Source organism: Panthera uncia, chromosome A2, assembly GCF_023721935.1.
Source record: "Panthera uncia isolate 11264 chromosome A2, Puncia_PCG_1.0, whole genome shotgun sequence".
In the NCBI taxonomy this organism is placed as follows: Eukaryota; Metazoa; Chordata; class Mammalia; order Carnivora; family Felidae; genus Panthera; species Panthera uncia.
In genome coordinates, this window is record NC_064816.1 from 113,717,548 (window position 1) to 113,725,510 (window position 7,963).

The following is a 7,963-nucleotide window of genomic DNA, read 5'->3' on the forward strand; positions in this document are numbered from 1 at the left end:
AATGGACCTTATAGGATACTTTCTACACATATAGCAAAGAATGACTCTATGATATCTTACGGATTTCTGATCACTTTATTGGAGAGAGTTTATACATAGAAGCTCATGGGATATATTCCAGTTTGGGGACCATCATGGGAAGAGCATCTTTCCTGTGTTTGGTGCCTTTGCCGATTTGTGGCTGAACAGAAATCTCCCCCATTCCACCGCTCAAACAGCGACCTCGGGACTTTCTGTTCCGAATCCACCAAATGCAAAAGCGACCAGACAACATCGCCTCCGTTCCCCAAGGGCTGCTGGTTCAAGTGGCTGCACTTGCCAACCCTGCCTGGGCCTCTGCAGGTCTGTCGCAGCTCCCCCTGCAGGTAGAGAGAGGAAAAGGGGGCCAGATTCCGCAGAGAGGAAGAGGGAGGAGCGGCCACCGCCGTGAGTAAATCTTCATTATCATAAAAAAAGGGAACCACGGTTTCACTCTCCCCGTTTTTATGATGAAGTAAAATAAAATGGGAAAGAAGAGCGAGAGAAGAGATTGCTCAGTAAATGGCCTCAAACCCAGCACGTGTTTATTTAAGCGTCTCTGTGCAAACATAACCCTGGGTGTCCGTTAAATCAGCAGGCATGTCAGCTGGCACTTCTGGTTACAGACCATTTTACGGTCATACATCATTCATAGCCGTAAAAACCATTTGCCCTCTGTCACCCAACCAATCAGGATCCAGCCAAGAGGAAGCGGAGCAGTAGCCTGGCAGTTTTCTCCAGGCTCCTCTGAATTTCCTCAACCTGGTTCAGCAGAATGTCACAGAAAATTAACTCTCCGGGGTTATTAGGGACCCCTTCCCTTCCCCCTCCCTACTAAGAAGCAATGCGTGATTTCAGGCTAATATCTACCCCAATCACAAGCAACACCTTGTGACGTCCGGGGTAAGAGAGCAGCGGGCATTGTACGCAGGCCCGGCACAACACCCGTCGCCTTGAACCACTCGAGTGAAAGTACGTGGCTGGGGCACGGCTCGCCATGCCTCTGCAGTTCACTCCTAATGCTCACTTTGAGCAGATTTGAAATTGATGTCAGTGTCTAAGCCACCCAGTGGGTAACCTTGATCCGCCCTTGCTTCCCTCTTGCGAGTTCACATTTTTTCACTCCTCGCCTCCTCACTTCTGTTATCGACACAGAGATGCCTGCCAAAGCCTTATGACCGCCTCGGGCCTCGCAAACCATGCATCTTTCGGTTCTTCCCAAATGCCCGCCCCTCTGGGTTGGTGCTTCGCTTAAAATGCCTCCCCACGTCTAAAGGGTCCTCCCTTTGTATTTATTACTTCTTCACTCTTTCTTGGTGCACGCCTTCATTTAAGAATGAGCCTCAACGGTCGTCACAACCGCAGTGGGCACCTGGACAGTCCCATCTGGTCGCCCCACTCCATCTCTGCCCGGGTATCCCGCGTGGCTTCTGGCCTCTCCAGTCGTAACAGGCTAGGATCAATTTTCCAGTGGCAGCTTGGAAATAATAGCGCAAAATGTATATTAATACAGAAATATATTGTGAAACTGTCCTTAAACAAACAAATGAGCCACTTTAAAATATTACTGCTATAAATGACCATGACAGTCGCACAGCACATATAATAAAAATAACTGCTGAGGAGAAGCTGCTGAATTACTATAGTAATAAACCAGATGTGATTATTATCATTTAACACGGTCATTGAATACCATGAATCCCTGAAGCCATTAAAATATTTATGATTAAACATTTGCTATTCCTTATAACAGAACGTATAGTTGGGTACTAAAAAACTGTTAAAGTATTATTTCAGCTAATATATTCCAGTTCTATAATGGAGGTCAACCAACATTGCCTGAATTCTTTAAAAGAGGGATGAGCAGGTGCCTCTCCGTATCTGGACATATTTCAGGATGTCTATGCTGGTATTATATACTCTCAGGGTCCTGGGGAGGGTGTATCAACTACACGCTACTAAGGTAAAAAAAAATATGTTCCTATTCTTTATACTCATGAACAGATGTGGGCTTGGGGGCTGTTCTGGTCATTCTTCTAGCAAGAAAGCAGATGTAGCAGATGCTTTCAAAGTCCCCTGCTCATATCCCCGTGGCATTTGTCTTGAACATTCCCCAGCAAGCGTATCTCCACCAAAGGGTGTCCATTCGGCCAGCCAGACCTGCATTGCCAGGCATTAACCCCCCCCCCCCCCCCCCGGGAGCAAAGGTTGGCCCTGGCGGATAGGGTTGGGGAATAAATATCTCGGCCAGATTTATGGACGTCCCTCTTTTTCAAACTCTGTCCTTTGGCTGTGCTCTTGACCCTCGTTGCCCTCCTGATGATTGTTTTCAGTTATAATTTTAGTTCGGTTACATACAAATTGGGTTTGTTGGGCTGAACAGAAATGTTACAAGCGGTGTCTTCTCAAATTTAACTAGGGACACTTCTGCCCCACAAGGTCAGTCTTCCAGAGTGTTTGCTGCTCCCCTCCCTTCCCGTTTCTCGGCAGTTCCAACTTCATCAGAGGATGAGGGTTGTTGCCAGGAAGGGAACTCATCCATCCACGGCACGTCCTGGTGATGGCCCAGGAGTGGAGAGCTCCATGCTGGAAGAGCTGAATGAGAATTCTTCGTCACTATCGCTTGAGGCTGACCTGAGTGTTTTAATTATTCATGCTACCAGAATTGGCTATTTCTTGTTAAATGGGTACCAACAGCAATCACCTTTCCTTATATCTTTAGAGACAAATATTTTCCAAGAAATAAGATGCTTGAGTTGTCTGAACCCTGCCAATGGACAATGCGGTAAGAAACAAAAATGTGGGATTTTTGGAAAGAGGTCTGTTCCTTACCTGGTGTGTGCATATATATATATATATACACACACACACACACACACACACACATATATATATATACGTGCATATATATATATATATATGCACGTATATATATACGGGCATGCACATATATGCACACACACACATATATGTATATATATATATATATATATATATGGCACATTATATAATTCTTTCACACTTTCTAGCTTGCTAGCAGCTTAATTTTCTCATATGTGAAAGGACCATAGCAACCATATAAATTGGTAAAATGTATATAAAGCGTTTATATACAGTACCATGTGAGTAATAGGTAATTAATAAACATTAACTTATTAAATGATGAATGAATGGTGAATTTACCTACTATGAAGCTCTTCCACAGCATCACGGTGACAGCTCAGTTCTTGGCAGAGATATTACCTATTGGGAACCCATTTGGTTCCCAGCATGTCTCTCTCTAGCTTCCCATCATACGGTTTGGGCAGTGTTATATATCTCTGTCATGTGGGTTCCATATTTGTCCTTATACTCCCAAGTTATATTTGTATAGGTCCATCCCGTTCTTGCTGTGGTTTCACATTTGTAGGTTTAATAACCTGGGCAGCTGTCTGATGTATGTACAGGAAAACTCACAAAACCTCAGAGTGGAATAAAAAACATTTTCGAAGACCCCTGCTGGCTCAGTCAACCCTAATGAGCTATTAGATCATTAGAGACTCTTTGCCATCAATTAGTCATTAGATCAGCAACCATTCATTGATGACAGGGCTCTCCTACTTAAAGGGATAGTACTGTTAGAATGCAAAGGAACCATTGCGGGTGTCTCTGAAACTCTCAAAAAAAAAAAAAAAAAAAAAGCACCATGTGGTCGTTTCAAGTCTCAGTTACTCCAGAACCTAAAACGAGGCTCATTTAGTATGGCTGCTTAAATTTTTCAGGTCACCTTGACTTAGTAAAGATTTCCAATGAAAGAAGAATAAAGGCTTATTACAGTTTATATGTAGCCATGTAGCCCAGGGAGGGTAGAACAGGCTTAAAGGCTCTTGTCCATGTGTCGTGTGAGTATCATTGCCTTGCTCATCATTTCTGTGACTTTCTAGGGCCTCATGTTCTTGGGAGTCTTTTCCTCCAATACCTTTCCTGCTGACCTCTGGACCTGTCTTGGACCTCAAGTCTGCTCTCTTCTCTGGCCTGTGGCCACCAAGACACCTGAAGGCCTGCAATTAGTACTCATATCATGCACTCGTATGGACCTATGGTGACAATTCCACGTGTGTGCATGTGTGTGCTCGCAAATGTTACCTGGTAATCCAGCCCGGCAGATTAGTAACTGCTAACTAAGAATTGATGTTGGACATCATTTCGGGTAATAGTCGCTCCTCATAACCGCACCAGGGTAGATGTCTTTGCCAGCTTTCCTCCTAAACATCTCCCGTCGGCTCTTCTTTCTCCCTCAACATACTCTTTCTCTCTCTCTAATTCTCAGGCTGCTCCCAGAACCTCAAAATCCCTCCAGTGTTACTAAGCAGAACCATTCACCACTGTCTGGGACCCAATCTGAAGGCAGTCGATTGGCCCATATAAGTATTTGCTAAAATCAAGACGGTTTTCTCCCCTAAGATGAGCTCTACCGCAGCTCAACTAACAGGTGACTTTCCCCAAATATTTGTGTGTGTTTTTTTTTAATTTTTAAATGTTTATTTATTTTTGAGAGAGAGAGAGAGAGGGAGAGCATGAGCCGGGGAGGGGCAGAGAGACAGGGAGACACAGAATCCGAAGCAGGCTCCAGGCTCTGAGCTGTCAGCACAGAGCCTGCCTCGGGGCTCAAACTCACGAACTGGAAGATCATGACCTGAACCGAAGTCGGACACTCAACCGACTGAACCACCCAGGCGCCCCTTTCCCCAAATATTTGTAACATTTGTGTAAGTAATCAAAGATCATGTGCACCAGCGCTTGACATGTTTTCAGGAATTGCGTTGGAGAACTCCACTACCCACACTGCACCCACCATGACATAGCACTTCCCGGAATGAACCAGGATCTCTTGTGGGCGGGTTTTGTCTGATGGTAGGTGAAGCCAAATTTTGTCTCTGTTGGAATGCATTCCTGAAATCATAATGAGCAAATATGATTCCCAGTGAATAAATATGCACTTAAAAATGCTTCCTGGCTATCTTTAAGTGAAAGTAAATGGTATTACCTTTTAAACTAGTAAGAACACTTTGGAGGAGCATTCTTCCAGGGCACCTAGGTGGCTCAGTCGGTAGGGCATTCGACTTCGGCTCAGGTCATACTCTCAGTTTGTGGGTTCAAGCCCCGTGGTAGGCTCTGTGCTAACAGCTCAGAGCTTGGAGCCTGCTCTGGATTCTGTGTCTTCTTCTCTCTATGCCCCTCCCCCACTCATGCGCCTGCGAGCTCTCTCTCTCTCTTTCTCTCTCAAAAATAAACAAAAATTTAAAAAAAAACAATGAATGAAAGGAGGAGCATTCTTTGGCTGGGAATATCCAAGACTCAATGGGGAGGCTGAGGGCCCTTTTGAAGTGAGCGGAAACTGAGTCGTCAAATCCTTTCTGCAATGACAGAAGCTGATGTTGGATAAAGACTCAATTACTAGTCATGTTTACTTCAGAAAGCCTGTTAATTTTAGTTCATTTATCTTCAAATTTACTTTAATGCTCTATAGACCACATTGTTGTTTAGTTCTTTCTGTAAAAGAAGAACTACAGAGTAAAGCTTGTGTTATTTATTTATTTATTCATTCATTCATTCATTCATGAATGTTTATTTTTGAGACAGAGAGAGAGAGTGAGAGAGTGCAAGCAGGGGAGGGTCAGGGAGAGGGAGACAGAGGATCCAAAGGAGGCTCCGTACCGACAGCAGAGAGCCCAATGTGGGGCCCGAAGTCATGAACCATGAGATTGTGACCTGAGCCAAAGTCCGACGCTCAACTGACTAAGCCACCCAGGTGCCCCAAAGCTTGTGTCTTTTTAAAGGTGAAATGGTTCTCTGATATTAATTTTTGGGGGAATCCTGGGATGATACCAAGTAATAATGACATTAATCACTTTCTGATTTTTTTTAACCAAATTTTTACTTTATGTGGGGAGCAATGCAGAGCCCTATTGGACATTATCGCACTTTTTCTCGTAGCTCCCCCATGAGGCAGGTGTGTATTACATCCTATTTTATCCTGGAGGAAACTGATCTCATTTCACCTACATATTACTTTTTCCAGACGCTTCCCTAGCTTCCCCTATTATCATGCTTGTCACATTTTACTATAAATGTTTGTCTATCTCTTGGCCCCAACAGATCAGCGTGGGCAAGAACCACATCTGTGTTGTTACCTAATTCAGTGTGCCTGATTCAGTGCCTTGCATATGTTAGGTGCCTAATAAGTATTTGCCTACTGGCTGGCTGGAACAATGAATCAGCATAGAGAGGAAGAGTAACTCACTCAAGGCCATTGGTAGAAAGTGGAACCAAGACTCAGATCCATGGCCCCTGGACCGTGGAGCCCAAGCTCTTAAATGTCATGTAGCAATTTCCTCCATCCCATGCCCAACCCCAACACAAAAACAACATGCTGATTTGAACAATAATATCTTTCTTGCTGCCAAGGCACACACTTTTAGTCTTTGTGGAAACGTGAGCTCATTAGCAAAGCGTCTTTTGTCACTGGGGAAAGGCACAATTCGTCCCTGAGTTTACCCCCTGCATGGTGTGCTGTGAAAGAGCCCCTCATCCTTGGTGTGCCCAGAAGCACCCAAGCCGAACCTTCTCCAGATCACGGTCGAAGCTCTGAAATCTGTTTAAGACTCCAAAGTCTGGCCTTGGGAAAGTCTTAATGGTCCAAATACAAAGGGGTGGAGTGGGGTGAGATGATGCAGAATTGAAGGTGGTGGGGGTTGTGCAGAATTTCTTTTCTTAAATGAAAAGCCCAAATAAAATAAATAAATGAAAACATAAATCACAGTGTCTTCTCCGGGCTCCTGGCTGGAGGAAAACAAATTAGAAAGGGCTTGAATGAAAGGAGTATTGAAGAAGCTTGACTTGAATTAAGTGGTTATATATTTTAAAAGCACTTTTGTTGGGTCCTGTAAAAATAGCAAATAAAAAGGTAGTAATATCCCCTGACTCTGTGAGGCAAATACCAGTAATAAAGTAAAGTAAGCTTGGGTATGTGTATATGTGTGTGTATGTGGGTGGGGTGGGGGGCTGCAGAATTTAAGAGTATAAACTTGAGTAAAAGGGAAAAAAGTAAAGCATTTGGGTTAGAAACACTTTCATTTTCCCTTAATAATTAATGACGAGGTGCTATGGTTTCAAATAGATACCGTGTGTCTTTCTAACACCATTCACTTTCCTCTTAAAATGGCCCTAAATGAAATGTAAAGACATAACTTGATTTTTTTTCTTTGACAGGCAACCTACAAGAGTTATTTCAGGGCTATCGAATGGTTATAATTTAGGATCCATTTTACAATCCCTCCATACATGGGCGGAGAAGACTTTCACAATGAAAACTGCAGCAAGCACCAACCACAGCCAACCTGCAGTTCCTTTTTGACCCGCCTTTTTGACCTGCAGTTCCTTTTAATAACGCCGTGTCGTTATTAATTGAAAAGTTAACATCAACAGGACAGCATAGATATTTTTACAAATCTATAGAGGCTTGAGCCGCGAGTTGCACAAAAACGGTCATGGAGGAAAATAACACAGAAGAAGTTGCCAGGAAAGAGCTAAATGAACTTTCTCCTTGTTAAGAAATGTTTAAGTCCTTTTGTTTGTAAATGGCAGGTGGGTGGTACAATTCCAGTGTAATTTCAGAAAGCCATCTTCTGAATGTAATAAACATGTCTGCAATAATAGGATTCAGAAAATCGCAAAATGCATTCCAGACACCCTTTGATTGTGCATACAGAACAGAGGATTTAGCCATAATTGGCTATAACACAGTTATGGACGGCAAATGACACACGGCGGAGCTGGGTGATGTAGCAGCTCTGATTAGCGACGGTAAGGTTCAGCTGAACATCGCGAATAAAACAGCAAGTGCATGGTGACACAGCACCTGCCCTCCCTCCCTTCCTCTCACCCACCTTCCCTCCCTCCCTTC

The 7,963-nt window shown here is 43.7% G+C and overlaps 1 long non-coding RNA gene across 2 annotated transcripts; it reads left to right on the plus strand.

The window, feature by feature from the left end:
- Positions 1-253: 253 nt before the first annotated feature.
- Positions 254-7,735, plus strand: LOC125930007 (uncharacterized). 2 transcript variants are annotated; one of them, XR_007460031.1, is made up of 4 exons: positions 254-342; positions 877-990; positions 2,741-2,803; positions 7,270-7,735. It is a non-coding gene; the product is annotated as an uncharacterized LOC125930007 (long non-coding RNA). The 2 variants fall into 2 exon arrangements; XR_007460030.1 differs by lacking the exon at positions 254-342 and having other exon boundaries at positions 605-990.
- The last annotated feature ends 228 nt before the right edge of the window (positions 7,736-7,963 follow it).